At 40.3% G+C, this 15,340-nt stretch overlaps 1 protein-coding gene across 4 annotated transcripts in view; it reads left to right on the top strand.

Moving 5' to 3' along the window:
• LNX1 (ligand of numb-protein X 1) overlaps positions 1-15,340 on the top strand; it is a 148,615-nt gene that overhangs the window by 52,966 nt on the left and 80,309 nt on the right. The gene's annotated exons all lie outside the window — the stretch shown is intronic.

Here is a 15,340-nt window from a genome sequence, read left to right as displayed (position 1 = left end):
ATGAAGTGTGACAAAAAGCTTTACCTTTCTATTTTAAAACAGAACAAAGTTTTAAACTGCTGTACATAGAAAGATTACGGACATTAGAACAAATKAAAATAGCATATATCCTGTGTAGCAGATGACAAGAGATGAATATTTCAGTCTTTCACAATTTTTACTCCATTTTCCTCAAGTGTTTTATACAGTTCTGTGAGACACCTTAATTGCTATAGGATACCCTCGTTCAGCAAAGATTTCCAACAATATTGCCAGTTTGCAATGCAGARACAGAGAATACTTAAGCAAAAGCAACATCTTTAAAACAAAGCCTCTCTTTCCACTTAAAAGGCTGGCTGTACTCCAGTAAAGAATGAAGTTAGGATATGGTGAGACAGTTTTGAAATTATATCGTTTTGGGCATGATTAATGCTGCAGACTCCTGTCAGGTATCAGTTAGCATCAAATGAAAAAAGTTATTGGTTCAAATTGCCTGGAGGAGCTCTAGTTCAGTAAGTGAGAATGCAGAGCACAGCAAGAGCAATGGGAAGCAGGGTGCACTCAAAGTACCTGGTTCCAAATATACAAGTTTAGTAGCTCCAGACTGATACTTCCAACCCCTGCTGACAAACCATAGGTAGGCTTGTGATAATACCAGTGGCACAGAGAAACTCATCACTGTCTATGTCTAATAATATAAAGGAAATGTGTAAGTAAATAATATGGTAGTGAACTGAATATAGAAGGGCATGTTTCAGTGGTGGTTTCTTTGTGGTTTTTTTTCCTATTGTAAAAAGGTATTGAAATGCTATAATAGTCAGTCTTAATTTTCTCAACAGATACAGTTAAGATGTTAAAACATATGTAGAGAAAACTCCTTCTTCCCACTGAGGCATATGAAAAATTGTCAGATTTCTGTTGTTTTCATTTTTACAGCTATGTTGAACAGGTAGCTGCTGCCCCAGGTGTGGATATATGAAAATAAGAGGATATAAATCTGCTTTTTTTAAGCCCTCATAGCCTCCTGGAGCAGAAAAAGGGAATTCTTTGGAATGGGTGGTGCAGAAATTTTCTGCTTTCATGGAGAAACAACCTCTGTAAACATTTGACAAACAGATCTCTCACCTGATTGTGAAGAGGACATAGTTTTGGCAAAGAGCCAAGTCAAATCCTCTTGTGATCACTATGAAGCTTTGAACAGGCCCTGTATGAAAGTGGAACAAAATGGAGTTTATTCTTTAAAAAACCCATACAGAAATAACCTTTCAAAATCCAGCAATTTCATCATCTTTGCCTTATGTATCTGTTTGTTGTCAGTCCCTGGGAAAAACCTTTCTCATGCTATCAGGAACTCAGCCTAGTTCCAAGGTGAGTGACTTGCTTAGTCATGGTGTACAGAAAGTACTTAAAGGACAGAGAGAGCGGGGGCGGTACCAGGCATGTCTGTGCATAAAAAGAAACTGCAACCTGGAGTCTGCTGCTATCAGTAAAAATCTGTAATTCAAATTCCACTGTCCTTTAAAGTTTTGTTGGCTGTGAAGGGAAGCTGCACAAGTAACTTTTTGTCTGTAGTGAGGATGCTGCTGTAGCATTCTTGGAGGATGAACATTGTGAGGTGGCAGAAACCTACCTCTTGAAATCATCAAACCCACTAACTGAACCTGCAAAATATACTATTTCATGAAACATGTAGCTAAGCTAACAGCAACATCACAGCAGCTAGTAATTTCAGCCTGAAGCCTGTTACTAGTCATACTATCTCCCTTACCACCCTAAAAATCTGTTAACATCAGAAATCATGAATCAGCATCATTCATCATAGTGCAAGTTCCTCTGTTATTTTAGTTTGGGTCATAAGGAAATGTTCTGTAATATTTTTTTTTAATATTGGGAATACAAATATCTTATTTGCTAATTGTTTCTTTATGTCTCCATCAGTATAAGTGTTTCCCATGTATTACTTACAATTCTGGTTTTGCAGGAGATTATATTCTGCCTTCCTCTCCTTCCTTCCAGATGTGTACTTGCTTGAGCTGATGGTGTGTGACAGCATAACATTTCTATCTATAATGCTGAAGCTCATGCAGATAMTGTCTTTGCTGTATAAAACCAATCCCCCAGCATTTAGCACAAGTGTGCCATTTCCTCCTCTCAGACGATGATATGAATGTGGTCTTTTATATGCTACAACTGGAAACATTTGTGAGTTTCTGTAGGATAAACTTTTATGTAGTTATATGTCCCTTGCAGGTGACACTGCTGTAGCACTCTTTCCATTTCCCCTCACATCTTCCAATCCCAGTGTGAACTCCAGGGAAGGCTGTTCCCTGGCACAATCCTGAACATGGATAAAGATGCCTGATTAATGCATGTGCACATGCAGCACTCACAGAGATGTGTCTGTTTACATTAACGTTGCTGTCTGTAATGTGCTTTCTGCAAGACAGGATGTTCAGCCATGCTAAGAAGCAGAGCACAGGCCATGACTGGGGACATTCCTGTGGTGTTCAGCCCTAAGACAGATGTGCAAATGGAGTCTGCCTTTCTTTCTGTCCTGACAGATTTTATATGGGAACTGGGCAAAGTATCATTAGTGAGTGAACTATTTTTAGTGAGTAGATGCTTTGCTTCCTAGTCCACTAATTTGGGCAACTGAGAAGACATACATACTTGTTCCTATCATACGTAGCACCCAAAAAATGCAAACAGATGCATCACTACATAGATTACATGAGGTTGTTGTAAGAGAGGATACAGCCTTTGTGTGGTAGCTCTTGATATCTCATGCAGATGCCTGAATTTAGGCACCTAGTGTTAAATGAGAGATTCCAGAATATCTGAGGTACCCACACAGAGCTGCCAGCAACATCACAGGAATTACAGAACATCCATGTCATGATGCTGCATCTTCAGCATTTGAGTGTCCAAAAGGGCTTGAGAAGCCCAACAGCTGAGTTGTAACCCTAAGTCAGGAGGTATCAATAAAAACATAGTTCAGTCTTTAGCAAGTTGTTTTCTGTAGATAATCAGTGTTTGTCAATGGGAATACAACTGAGCATGATTCAGGCATTATTTCAATATTTTTTGTTGTGAAGAGAAACATCTCTGTTAAGAAGTTATGAGAGCCGTCAGCTCCAGATATTTGAGCTCAATCAGCAAGGCCATGCAGACTACATTAATGCCTCAGCAACAATACAAATTTGCAAACCAAGGCTTCCTGCAACACATTTTTGAAATAATAATAGGAATAAGAATAAGAATAAGAATAAGAATAAGAATAAGAATAAGAATAAGAATAAGAATAAGAATAAGAATAAGAATAAGAATAGGATTTGTCTTGCTGAATTGTAGAGATACTGTGTTCCCAGCTAGTTTAAAAGCTGTGTGGTTTGCCTTGTTCCTTCAGGAACAGCTGCTTGGTTTCTGCCGGGGAAGATGGATGGTCCTTGTTCTCCCTTGGTCAGGTCAAGAGCTGAGCAAACACACAGAGCTGATAGCCTCAGGCAGTTCATCGCCTATGGATCAACACCATTGCTTGCAGCCTCTCCTGTTTTCTGTTTCTCACCCCCTCCCCCCCTCCCTGCCTCCATAAATATGACAAGCAGTGCTGCATTATACAAACTCTTCTTCCACAGTGGAAACATCTGCAGCTTGAATGCTCCTGCAGAAATGTCACTTGGGGAAATCGCTCTTCATTTTATGAGAAACCTCTCTTTCAAGCCCTCAGAGGGGCCAGGGAGGGAGGAGACGCTGGGTTTGACACTAGTTCTGTGTTGTTTTTCAGGGATTTTGCGGAAGAATGTTGTGTCTGATTTTGTGGATTGTCAAAATGAAGCCAGATGGCAGTGGATTAAGTGTAATGCTGTTTTGTTGTTCTTGGGTTCGCGACTGCGCTTCCCCTTGAGCGAGGGAGCCCTCCCCGCACAGCAGCCCCAGCCCGGTGTGCCCCCGGCCACCCAGGGCCCCTTCCCATGGGCTCCCGAAAATGCTGCCCTGGAGGGGGGTAGAGTGGAAGCTTTTTTTTGGTGAGGACTGCTAATTGGAAACTGCTTCCTTGACATTTTTCATGCCTAGATTATTCACCAAGAGCCTGTTTGCTGCGCTTTCCATCCGGCGAAATACAGGTATTTTCCAATTGTAGTAGTGGGTTTGCTTGCTGAAGTGAAGTTGCTGGGTGAGCAGCTGAGCTAGTGAAGACTAGTTTCTTACAGATTTGTGTCTGGTAGCTGCATTTCCTGATGTTTAGAAAGGTGTGAGTTTAATTGAAGTGTCTCCCATGAGGTATTCAAGAATTTCAAGGCTTTTGTTTATTCCTCAGTGTATTTATGCCTYAGTCCTTCTCCCCATATGAATGTTTAATGGGGTTTCTTTCCTCTATTACTCTACCTTATTTTCTTTTATGTATGGGCACATAATATCTTTGAAATCACTATCCTTTGTCAAAGTTAAGGTACTGGAAAAGGCCACTAAACTCTGAAGATACGAGGGAAAACATGCAGACAGATACAGACAGACAAAGGTGTGATTGCCTCAAATTTTTTTTCCCTAAGAAATTGCGTTAGGGATTATTGTGGAGAAGGTGAATTTAAAGCCGTGATGCTGAGCATTTTCCAGTTTCTTAATTAAAGGTAAACAGGCAGAAAATTTCCTCCTGTACAATGTGTTCTTCTCTATACCCTTTCCCCTCGTCATGACGCCTTTTTCTTTGCAGGATAACTTTTGACTGTTTGGGTTACAGAGCACAGTCCTGTCACTCATTCAGAGCCTTGTGAGGGCAAGTCAAGCTTTGCTTCCTGTGCTCAGCATCTATAGACCAGTGTAATTCCCCCTAGCTTGTGAAAACACCCGCAAAGGATGCTCGACATTTTTTCTTTCAGACTGCAGCATCACTTCAGCCATAAGTTTAATACTTTTCCTTTCATTTCCTCTTCCATGATCATTCATTGCAATTTCAATTCAAACCAGCAAATTGTAATTTGTAATGAAACTGCATGTTCTCATGTAGGTGTGTTTGGAGTTTTTCATGGAGCCCTTAGGCCTGGAAAGCATTCTGACAAAAACCTGCTGCTYGATAACACAGGAGAAACCACAAACCAAGGCAGTGCTGCTGCCTTGTTGTGCTCCATCCTACTCTTTTTCTAGGACAGCTTCTCAGCTGCTCAGGAATTTGTCTGAAAGTCAGCCGGGCTTCACAAGTGTTCAGAACTCTGTGCCTTCTTCAGAAAGTCACCATCCCCTATCTTTTTTGAAAGTCAGTCTTTTCAGAATGTCTTTCATGTCATGCACAAAGTCTTGTACAGATCAATGTAATGCTGAGTTGTTCCGGAATTTCTTGTGCAGATCTAGTCTCCTGATCTCASCTGCTTAGCCTGCAGAGTCTTTGATGTGCAGTGTTTGTGTGGCTTGCACAGTACAGTCTACTCTGACAGTTTTTRGCAGGAGAAACTGGGGGAGGAGAAGGACTGCAATTAGGGTAATATTTGCTATTATACTCTGTGTTGCATTAGTGTAAAGTATAGATAGCCTTAATATAGTCACTGTGCCCAAAACATAAGTAATGGCAATTTTATAGCCAGCTATTACCAAGATGCTCAGAAAGACTGGGGTTTCCTAATCTTCAGTTCAGTGACTTTAAAGATAATTTCTTCCTGATTCTTGAGGAGATACCCTGGTGCTGTAAAGGAAATTTTGCAGAGAATTTGCATGGTAGTACTCAGCTTGTAACCTCTGGATTTCACCTTCTGCTTTGGTGGTCCAGCGGGGGCGGCCCCAACATCAATTCTGAGTGTACTTTCATCTTCCTTGTACTACACTGCACAGTCCAGAAGGAGGTATAAATTAGACATATTCAAGCATTTCACTAATGTGTTTTGTCTATTTTAAGCAGAAAATTCAGTAATTTTCTGTTAAGTAGAGGTAAGTTTGGATGCGCTTTTGTTTGTGTTTATTCTCAGAAGTATTTTTCATTTATATTGTGAGCATCTCCCCCTCAAATTCTTCTCCTGTTTTTCTTTACTGTATCCTGTTGTAATATTCCCWTTGGAAGGTCTTTTAGAGAGTATTTTTTACAGATTCTAAAAACTTCCTTCCTGGCATTTGCATTCTCTCTTCAGATGTCAAAATCAAAGATAATGGTCCATTGCTGGTGTTTTGGGAAGGGAGGGGTAGGCAAGGGATTTTGCAGTCTCTACACACTCATGGAGTCAATTTATTTTACGTGCAGTGTGAGGGACTCAGTGTGTACCAACAGTAGCTCACTGTTAGCCAGTACAAGAAGGAGACATTGAAATTCAAAGCAAGCATTTTGAAAATTTTCTGATCCATTTCCTCACATACAAAGTGAACACATCTTCCAAGGAACTTTGTGAATGTGGTGCAAATCTAAATACGAATGGCGATTTTGTCCACAGGGCATGAATATAGACTTGTTCTGTCAGCACCAGGGATGCTCTGAACAACTGCTTCAGTCTGAAGCCTTTAACAGATAATAGTAACGCCATTCATTTACCCTTAGTAAGTACCTCACACAGTGTAAAGTGTCAGAACCAGTTTCCTGGCAAAGCAGCAAGAGAGGTCAGTAGTGTAAAGCACAGGTATGCCATCACTGCACCTGTGGAGATTGGGGCTCAGTCCTGCCATCAAATCATGCATAGAAATAGTTTGAAGCCTTTGCTGTCTCACATCTGGAATATTTCAGCATATGTGGTATTACATGAGGCCTACAACAGCAAATATTAGGTCAACATTATCAACTGAGATTCAAATAGATGAGCTGTGGTAAAGTGCTTTTTCAAAAACTTCTGCTTTGTATGCATGGGTTAAACMTTAATCTTCATGTTTTCAGAAGTAAAACACATCCAGTAGAGACTCTTCAGAAATAATTATGCTAGAAAAAACCACACAAAATATTCAAAACCTCACCAGACACGGAAAGCTGAGTTCATAATTTGTAATGGGTTAGAAAATATGTCTTATTTTCTGTTTTSCTGAAGGGCTTTCTGTAGTTTTGCYGCAGCCCAGAACACACTGGAAGKTGAAGTGCACTATGACTCTGACCAAGTCATAGATTTCTAGAATCACAGAATATTCTGAGTTAAAAAGGACCCACATGGATTATCGAGTCCAACTCTTAAGTGAACRGCCCATAGAGTTATCAAACCCACAGCCCTGGTGTTATAAGCAACATGCTCTGACCTGAGCTAATAAGGAAGTCAGCAAAATGAAGTTTCTGAGTATCTTTCAGTTTTGTTGGAGTTGCCTCTTCTAAGGTGTTYCATGCTAAAATGTATAAAAACAAATGTTTTCTCAGGAAGGGCTGATTTAAAATTATACTTAAAACATTCACATTGTAGACCCCAGAAAAGTTCAATACTACTACTACTGCTTCTACTATTTCCTTTATGAAGTGCTCAAATATAATTCAATTTTCTGTTGAATTTTATAAATGGATGCATTATATATAAGGTGTTATACAGTTATATATCCACTTGTTATGGTTTTTGTAAATATGCAACATCTGATTATAGAGTGTAGAAAAYAACTATAGTTAAACAAACAGATCCATGACCACCAAAGTCAAGGAATCTTGCTCTAGTTTCATGACAGCTGTGAGCTTCAGGAGATTCTCCTACTGTTTGGACATTTAAGACCACTTTCCCATGATAGAAACGGGAGCTCTGCATTTTTGTAAGATGTTCACAGAGAGTTTTCTCCCAGTATAATGCTATCAGTCTTTCATCTCCACCTGAAAGCTTACCTGCAATCACCAAACTTGTTTAATTGCTGTTGAAAGCCCCTGTCATCTGTCAGAAGTGGTTGAAMTAAATCCTTAAATCCAAAAGTCATTATGGGTTCTTGGAGACTGACAGGTACACAAGAACAGTTACATGAGCTGCTTAAAATGCATTTGCTCTGTCACAGGAGGGCAGAAGCCCGTGAAAGGGGGCAGGGCTTGCTCTACATGGAAAGGTCAGCAACACAGCTGCTCCTCTATCCACTGTTTTCAGACCTTTGGCTTTGAAAGTAGAGCAGTTWAGGACAGAGAAGCTCCTGCTCATTTGAGCTGTAGGTCACATCTCTGAGCTAAATAACTTCATCTTCAATGCTGAGTTTTGTCCTCTTAAGAGAAGGCAGGTACCAGCGCAGTTACCAGGCAGATCCAAGATGCCTGTGGGCCCCAGCCTKTTTCCAGAAAGGTTCTCCAGAACTTTCTAGTTTGTGCTGTGGGGAAAAAAAAGACAGTTAAAGTGAGATATGCACAGTTAATAATTTCTTCTCCTGTGTGGAACACATGTGGATCTCTTCAGAGAGTTTCCATCACTAGCTGAAAACAGCACTGAGCCTTTTGGCTGCAAGTTATTGCAAGTACTGCAAAAGACTGCAGTTCCTTGATAAGTTGTGCCTGTGTGGCCTACGTGGAGCACTTACACTGATATTAAATATTTTATTTGCTGAATTATTTTGCAAAGACACCTGCAAAAACACGACATTTTGACGCAGAAAGAATGATGCTGAATGCCATTTTTTAAACAGTGCTGCAGAGATTGTATCCCAGMCAGCTTGTGTCAGCATTCCACAGGTCAGCACTAAGTATCCATATTGGTTTTGGATTGACTACACACCACAGAGCTAAACCCTGTACTGGCTTGTAATATATACGGTACTAAAAGATGGAGAGATTGAATAGGTGTGGCAGGGACAAAATATCTTGGCTCTTCGGAACTGCCACAACTGTATTTAAAGCAACTGCATGCAGAAAGCGGTTAAGAAAGTAAATGTGGTTCAAATTCTCCTTGTCAGGAACAMATTAAATCAGCATGGTAGAGAATCCAAAGAGAAATGCATTTGGAAATGCTTATGTGCTAAAGCTGGGAATCTGGGTAATAACTAAGAGGAACTAGAATTTATCAATAATCAAGATATATTCTACTTAATTGTCTCATCAGGTTACAGTGCTAGAGGGATCAATATGTTGGACTATTGTGTAAGTCGTTCAAGCAGAGCAAGGTAATAACAGAAATATGTGAAAGGAATGACTTTGTCTGTGACCTGGTGACATATATCTGCCTAACTTAGAACCAGGAAGTGCAGGATCTTAAGAAATGCAGAACAATAAATATGCTGATTATCAAGACTCAGAGGTGAGCAGGAGTGGGCAAAGGTGACATTGTACRTCACGGAAATGATCCCGAAGGCAGCATGAGCTGCCATGGCATGTGGGGAGGCAACTGTATAATTATTGGGAACTTTATTTTGCATAGTTGCTGAAGATTTCATTTAGCTACTAGTGAAAGTTTACTTGAGTGGCATTAAAAATTGAATGAGAGTCCTGCAAAAAAAAAGTTGTTAGACCTGGAGTGGAAGAATTCTGCTTTCAGGCAGCTTGACAGATAGAAGGGAATTTATCCACTAGACTGGAAATAAGGTGTTGTCTCAGGAAGAACTGACCATGACCTGCTTACATTTAATATGTTTGAAGACAATACCGTGCAAACACATTCACACATGCAATTTTGAAAAGGCCAACTTCCCAAAGCTAAGGACAGCCCTTAATAAAACTGAAAAAGCAGAGGAATGGAGGCATGAAGAAAAATAAAAGTTTTTTAAGAGCTTGCTAAATGGGGAAAACATTGTTAAGACGACATGTACAGCAAAAGAAGACATSAGAAATGGACTTACAGATTTGTATATATATGTTAGAAAAGGTCTACATATGTCCACATATATCCATATATGGGACTGCATAGGTATATGTATCTATGTGGGCATGCAAACACTCAGTTCTTATACATTTAAGTAAACCGTATGGCTGTATATTGGAAAAATATATAAAAAGGAGCTAAATGTTATAAAAGGGAGATAAATGTCCAYTGATAGTTCTGTGTTATTAAATATGGAGATTACTAGTAAAACCTAAACTAAAATACACTCTTGGCAAGCAAATGGGGCTCTGAATGAGTTTTAAATTTACATAAGGGAAAAAAATAGCAATGGTGTGGGCCAAGCAAGGGTTGTAGGTGCTAAAATTGTTAATAAGAAATGCATAGATGGCTGAAATGTTCAGAAAATATTTCTAGTTTATGTTTGGAAAGGAACAAGATGGCACATATATATCACATGAGGAGSATGAATTCTTTTCCAGCCCATCTGCATCTAAAAGAATGTTAGACAACTCCAGCTTTAAAGCAGTGGCCCCTGTATTGCCTGCAGCTATGAAACCTAAWTTTTTTTTTCATTCACTGAGAAATTTTCTGGCCCACTGGTAAGAACTTTGATAAATTTGGGAACATTGGAGAAATCTGACAAGACTGAAAGCATGCTTGTTTTTTGCCAATGGCCTAACAGCACAAACAGGATAATTCTGATAACAGCAAGGCAGTCAGCCTGACCTCACTTCCAGCAAAATAATAGAGAAGCTGATATGGGAATTCAAGTATAAAGAACAGGAATATTGTTAATGGCAACCAGTGATGTTTTCATTGAATTCAGGTCTTGTCAGGTAAGCTTGGCTTGTTTTTTCGAAARAGCTACCATAGGCCTAATAGACAGTATTCCATTTGAAATCCTATCGTAATTTGATCAAAAATGTAGCATTTTACATTCTTAAGAGCATTCCAAGTGGCTATGAGCTGGTAGATCAAAAGGAGTTGTTGCAAAATCGCACTAATCTCATTCTAGTGAAATTCCAGAGCCAGATCAGGACTCAGCCCTCTTCTGGCAATGCTTACTGCTTAGTCTTGCAGGAAAAATACTGCACCACTGTGATTATGCATGGTTCTAGACAAAAGGGAATCTGAGTTGCCCAAAAAGTGGACTTCAGACTGAAAAAAGTGTGCTTTAACATGGTCAAGTGCAAAATTATAAACCTGGAGACTGGGAACATATACTATATGGGGGAGAGATCTTCAGAAAAAAAACCAGACTTTGGAAAGACTTAGGAGACCTTAATGTAGTTATGTAGACCTATGACCTTAGAATGCAGTTATAGCTCATTGGCAGGTCAAAATATCTGGTGTGATCCTTGAGTACGTGCGCAGAAGTCAAGTCAGGGCAAAGGTCTGATTTTCTCTGTTTATAGTATGTATGCATATGGAGAGACTTGTGGAGCAGCATCAATCACATCACAGACAGCATTTTAAAAGGGGATTTAAAAATTGGATGAGAAGGCAGGGAATAGGAAAAATCTTACATAAGGGCTAACTAATACACCTGCTATACTGGCAGGTCTACACCACAGTCTTTTTGTTCCACATGAAATATAGATGAGGATGTTAGTACAAATACAACACATATAGAGGTAAAAGATACAGACAGTAGATCAGGAAGAACTTTTTTTGGCTTGCCAGAAAATGCATAACATGAATTGATGGCAATAATCTGAAGTGGTGTCATCGAATTAGCAATAAATTATCCACGCATTTTTACACGTAAGAACAATTAATTTCAGGAATAAGATACCAAAGAAACAACTTCACCCCGCCTGTTGGTTCTTCAGATAAGGGTGGAATGCTTTTCTAGAAAGAATACTGATAGGGTTAAATCCAGGTGGCAGGTTCCATAGAGAGACAGAGCAAGGGATGTGCAGCTTGTGACATGCAAGGACTCAGACAAGATGACCTCCACCTCTCAACACATCTTGAACTCTACAAATTATTCCCAGATATTAACCTGGATGTAGAAGTTAATTCAAGAGTGGGCTGAACACAAAATGTATTTGTACATGCTTTTAGTAGCAACATTTCAGTCCACCTTAAACCATTTCCTTTACTGTGTCTAACAAAGTATGGAAGAATTAATGAGATGCTCTTTATGGCAGAGACTTCTCTGGTAGTTAGAAGCAAATAATTTAATTTCTGTGCCATGATTTGCCTGCTTCTCAAGAACGAATCCCACCCTTCTTCAGTTGCTCTCTTCATGCTGGAGAGACCTGTGGGAGGAACTGTGCAAACATATTATTCCAAAAAGGCACAAATAATCTAAAAATTCAGGTAGGGCATGGGTTTGATGTTTCAAATAGATCAGAGAGCTTTCATCCTGGAGAGGGTACTCATGTTACCATTGGTCAGCAATGCAACCGTACTGTGAACCTTGACAAGAAAAATATAATTGTCCTAGGATTGGTTATGTAATGAGCTTGCTTTGCAATTTAACTAATGAATGTGCTGAGAGACCAGATTAATCTTTTAACTTCAAGAATTTCTCCCAGTGGAAAACATACAGCGCCTGCCTATCTGTAATATTATCCTCTCCCTACAGCCAGAGTGATTTGGCCACTTGAATGTTTGTTTTGCTTATGCATGTAAAGCTCATGTGTTCACAGATTTTTTTTCTGAGGAAGGTGAAAGGACCCCAAGCTTCACTTGAGATTTTACAGCTGGGTCTCCAGGCTTTCCAAGTGAGGGCCCTTCCTGACGGATGCCGTAAGGGTTTTTTGGTGAGATGCYTTTAGTTACTTGTGGTATGGCACAAGTTGCTGGTTTGGGATTTTTCCTGGTAGGGCCATATTTAATCTGTGCTCTCTTAGTCTGGGAGAGCTATTTCAGGAAAATAGCAGTCTGGTACTATTATTGGTTCATTAACTGAGGAGAAGAGCTTGTTTTAATCATGGGATTTTAATTTCTTCATTATGCTCCTGTTCTTCTTCTTGGGAGTCATCTAGAAAATATAAAGATACTGGATACAGAGGATCCAGTAAATGCTTATGACAAATGAAATATGACTTCCCAGCATAACATACACTTTGTAAGAGTTTTGCCAACTGTAAATTATACCAAGTAGGTCAATTTTGGAAATCAACATCTTATTTAAACTGTCACACTGTACAGAATTGCTATTTAATATTGATGATTAATGACTGCAGAGTCCTGTCTAATTTCCAAGAAGAATGTCAGTGGCACTCAGTAGCCCCCAGAGAGTCCATAGTTCAAGTGCTTGGCAATCCTTCTATGTTTTGGGATCCAATTCACGTTGCTCATTTTCCACAAAGAGGAAACAAGAGGGAACTGATATGAAAATGCTGGCCTGCATTCTGGAGTTTTTTCTACACCTGGTTATTCTCCCCTCTGGAGTTTGTTCCTATTCTCTATTGCCACTACAATGTGTGAGAACATTGAATGCTCATGCCAGATGTGGATGTGGCCTGCTGTCATGAAGGTCAGGAGGAACAGTTTCATCTGGAGGACTCCAATCTCCTCCTCTCTGGTCTGTCCCTACCATTTGAAGTTGTGACTCACAGCTCTTGATGCTCCTTTCCTGGCATCATTCCTTCTCACTGTTCCTCCACTGAGTCAGAGGGCCAGCCAGGTCTACCTGTCCCCTTCCTCCTGGTCCCCATCCTACTGTCCATCCAWGGGGGTCAGGGACAAGGGTGCATTTTGGCTTTGTGGGTAAGTCATATAAATCCACAAGGAATCTCAGGGGCTGTTGAGTACTTGAAAGAGATATCATGGCTCAGTCCCCTGCCAGAGCTGTGCACTGGAGAAAGCACTTTTATTTCCTTTTGTGTAGGCAGTCTCCTGCCTGGCCTGGACCAGGGAGTGGGAGAGAGTGGTCAGCAGCAGGCAAAGAGCTGACCTGACCCCTGTGTCTCCTCCTCCAGTCTTATGGGGCTGCACAGGAGGAGGCACAGACCTCTGTGTTTGCAGGACACAGTGATCTTTTCAATGCAACACAGATGGCATCCATTACAGTATTGTCAACTAACATTTGATTATTATAATTTCTCCTAATTTGACTTGACTAATCTTTTAACTTAACTTGCACAGTGTGTACTCACAGTGTGTACTACCAGTGCTTTCAATGTATGCTGAAATAATTTAGTTGAAGTAAATAAATAAGTCTAATACAAGAGAGTTTATGGCATGTTGTCCTCCTGGAAATAATTTCAGCAGTAGTGAAGTATGGAATATGTGCAACTTGAAATGTCTGTCTTCATACCTGTATTTGCATAGCTTGAGATAAATGTACAAATTCTTTTTTTAAAATTAAACAGAACTAAATACATAACATTTTTTTCCTCCAATGTATGAATCTATACCAGGAAATCAGAAGTTTATCAAACAGGTGTCAATGCATCAGTCATATCTATGATATACTGCCATTATTTTGGTGTAAATTAATGAATTGTAGTAGGAAAATGCTCTCACCTTTTCTGTGCTATTGGTAAAGAAAATCTGCCATAGCCTTCAGCCAGCTGCAGGCAAAGGAGGGAACTCGTAAATAATACAATACATAGGCTGTAGCTCGAAGGAGGTTCTTCCATGTTTCCTCCCAGCAGATGAAACACAGTTTCATCTAGGATCTTCCATCAACAGGTACCAAAGAGCTCACCAGCAATTTGGTTCAGAGTCAATAAATTACTCACCTTCTAGGAAAATAATTTGCCCGGTATGAGTAAAGAAGTGTAAATGCCATTCCAGAGTGAAGAATTTGGACAGGAATGAGCACCCAAGAGGGCTGTTTGGGTGAGCAGGAGAGCAGAAAGCCTTTTGTCTGAGCAGAGACTRAAAGAGTTTGAGTGGAAAGGAAAACAGGAAAACATATCATGAGATAGGAAAGGCTATTTAAGCAATCCAGTAACATTAGCGTGAGAACAAATTAGTTTGAGCTGGCCCTGAGTCTGGAAACTTAGAAAAGCCTCCCAGCAGTGGAAGGGAGGGCAAACTTGGCTAGTTTCTAGGATGGAAATTAACTCTGGAACTGAGCGTCTGATGTGGTCACCTGTGACAACAGGGCTCGGGGCTTTCTGATCTAGGGCGAGCAGCCTCTGAGAGATCTCCCATGCAAGGAAGGATTTAAACACAGGCTTTGCTCTGTGGGCATGTATTTGCTAATGTTTAAGCTTCTGTAGCTTARGCATGTTTTTAAAAGTACATTTCATATGCATAGTACAATTTTGCAGAKGACTGACGCATGAGGCTTGCATATCTGACCTTGTGACTGCCATGGACATCTGGTCCCGTGCAGGCTGTGTCTCTCCGCACTGCACCCATCCTGGGGGAAGAGCAGCAGCTGCACAGTGCCCCAGATCCAGCAATGCCCTGCCTGGGTTTTGGACAACTGTACAGCGAGCACTGGCAGGCTGGCTTGGCAGGGACCTGTCCCAGGTTTCCTTGAGCAATTTGGAGCAGAGGTGCTACACTGTCAGGKCAGAAAAAGCAAATGCTACTGCAAAGAAGCATCCATCAGACAGGTATGACTGTCACRCTTGCTGGTAGGACTTGACATGTCCCTTGATGATTTCATAAAATAAATATTTAACAAGGGATTTTATAACCTCAAGTAGCAAGCATGCTTTTAAAACATTTGAAAGGAAACATACTTGCATAAGAATGAATTGGAGGCCAAGACCTGGTAGCCGTAG

The sequence above is a fragment of the Malurus melanocephalus genome, unplaced genomic scaffold (genome assembly GCF_030028575.1).
Source record: "Malurus melanocephalus ecotype Western Australia unplaced genomic scaffold, MMel_1.1 scaffold_71, whole genome shotgun sequence".
In the NCBI taxonomy this organism is placed as follows: domain Eukaryota; kingdom Metazoa; phylum Chordata; class Aves; order Passeriformes; family Maluridae; genus Malurus; species Malurus melanocephalus.
Note: the sequence above shows the minus strand (reverse complement) of the source record. Positions and strands in the feature narration are given on the sequence as shown.